Source organism: Triticum dicoccoides, unplaced genomic scaffold (assembly GCF_002162155.2).
Source record: "Triticum dicoccoides isolate Atlit2015 ecotype Zavitan unplaced genomic scaffold, WEW_v2.0 scaffold40356, whole genome shotgun sequence".
In the NCBI taxonomy this organism is placed as follows: Eukaryota; Viridiplantae; Streptophyta; class Magnoliopsida; order Poales; family Poaceae; genus Triticum; species Triticum dicoccoides.
The window spans coordinates 9,087-11,765 of record NW_021269673.1 but is presented as its reverse complement, the minus strand read 5'-3'; positions in this window follow the sequence as shown (position 1 = coordinate 11,765).

Sequence of the window (2,679 nt, the reverse complement as noted above, 5' to 3'; positions counted from 1 at the left end):
TGATGACGAGAAACACCACCATGATTTGTTGAGGCACTCCGGAATGAAAATTAGAAAGGTTGAACCAACGATGAAAGAATTTGAAAGATCTTGGAGAAAGACATTTGACTGATGACAATTCATTCTTACGTCAAACTTTGAAATGAATTTTAGAATAGCTCCGGGAAAATTAGAAGAGTCAGGTAAGATCCTGGGAAAAGACCTGTGGGTTAGGGCCCACTCAAAAGAAACACCGTTAAACGATTTGAAAAAGGGATTGCGTCGGTTGAATTATATGGCTTGAATAAGGTAAGACCTCGAAAATAGCTTGGATTGATCAAGAATAGAAGCACTAATATTCCGAGATATCTTCAGCACAACGGAACAAATGGAAAACAAGAGGTGAATAATAAAGAAGTGCACCGGCATAAGAAAGCATTTGAAACTGGGAGAGGATATGCTCGACAAAGCTTGAATTGAATCCACCGGAGAAGAAAAGAACGAAGAATAAAACACTTGAAGCTCCGTTAGAATCTTCCTGAGAATCACCGGATAAGAACATTGACGGAAAGAGTGAAGAAACTTCACATTCATAAGATGGATACTTGATTCAGATATACGAGTCCTTGAATAAAAAGGGTGGGAGGGCGGGAAACCAAAGGCAACTTGGGACGGATGAAACAAATAACGCTGAGAAGACTTTGAGTTGATCTTGCAGATGGGAAAATGATCGGATCGACTTGAAGAGAAACACGCCAGTTGAAAAGGATTGACATGACCATCTCGATTATCGAAAAAGTATTAGCACTCCCATAGAAATATGAGAACACTATTTTAGGAAAAGGTATGGAATCAACCCTTGACATTGAAGCAACTCGAATACCACAACTCAAAACAAAACGAAGGATTGGCTTGCAAAATAAGCCGGAACAAACATATGATAGACCCCATGTCATATCATGTGTCTGTTGGAAAGAATTCCTACGAGCTACTTGAATTCCCACTTATAAACTCCTGAAACTTTCTGGTTATGCAATCAGGTGTTGGGGATACAGGGGAAGCTTAATATCTCACCCAAAACTAGCAAATCCTACATCCAGCTGTATCCATCCTTCAACACATAACCAAGAAACCTTCGGAAATCGTGTACCTCAAGCTTCGAAAAGCATACGTTATACGATTATGAAAATACTCCCGACATCCCGCCCCAGTGCTGGGTGGCGTCGAGGTTATCTCACCAACATCTGCATAAAAGAGATTTTCGATGTCGGCGAAACTCAGGTATTCTAGAACCGCAACGATAAAATTGTGACGACAACACCTCGGAGCTGAACTCCCCGGGACACTGCCACAACCCCTAAATGTCAGGAGGCACCAAGAACAATGTTCTCGTCACAAGACTATTGGAACGATTCCAAGATACCTGCGTGATCCTAATTTTTTTTCGTGAAATTTGAGGAGAGAAGAGTCAAAACTTCTATGTCAGGAGGCCTCACCAGAGCGACGAAGGGACGGAGGAGTAAAAAGAATCCTACCTCTGATATATATAATCCTAAGACTCAAACATTTTGTTCTAGACTCAACAACGTCAGCGATTCGATCAAGCAGGGGGTCCTAAGTCAGGGAAGGCTCTGATGCCAACTTGTAAGACCCACGATGCGGCTATATCTCCAACGTGTTGGGGCAAGACTTAGAGGCATAGCTGCATGGTAGGTTTGTCACAAGAGGGGTAATCTTCACACAATCCCATGTACTGAAAAAGAAAGGGATAAAGAGTCGGCTTACAATCGCCACTTCACACAAATACAAGTTAAACATACATCATCCAGAATACAATCAAGGTCCGACTATGGAACCAAAATAAAAGAAGACAACCCCAATTTCTAGATCCCTGATCGTCCCAAATGGGTTCCACTACTGATCAACCGGAAACTAAACAACACAATGAACAAGATCTTCTTCGAGCTCCCACTTGAGCTGGGTTGCGTCACCTATACTGGTATCATCGGCACGTGCAACTGTTTGGAAGTATCTGTGAGCCACGAGGACTCAGCAATATCACACCTGCGAGATTGAGACTATTTAAGCTTATGGGTAGGAAAGGGGTAATGAGGTAGAGCTGCAGCAAGCACTAAGCATATATGGTGGCTAACATATGCAAAAGAGAGCGAGAAGAGAAGCAGCGCACGGTCGTGAAGCTAGAAATGATCAAGAAGTGATCCTGAAACTACTTACATTCAAGCATAACACAAGAACCGTGTTCACTTCCCGGACTCCGCCGAGAAGAGACCATGATGGCTACACACGGGGTTGATGCATTTTCATTAAGTTAAGTTTCAAGTTTTCTACAACTGGACATTAACAAATTCCCATCTACCACATAACCGCGGGCATGGCTTTCGAAAGTTCAAACCCGACAAGGGTGTCCCAACTTAGCCCATCACAAGCTCTCATGGTCAACGAAGGATATTCCTTCTCCCGAGAAGACCCGATCAGTCTCGGAATCCCGGTTACAAGACATTTTGACAATGGTAAAACAAGACCAGCAAGACCGCCCGATGCGCCGACATCCCGATAGGAGCTGCACATATCTCGTTCTCAGGGCAACACCGGATGAACACTACATACAACTAAAACCAACCCTCAAGTTTCCTCGAGGTGGCGCTGCAAGTGGCTCTGGTTCAGACCAACACTTAGAGA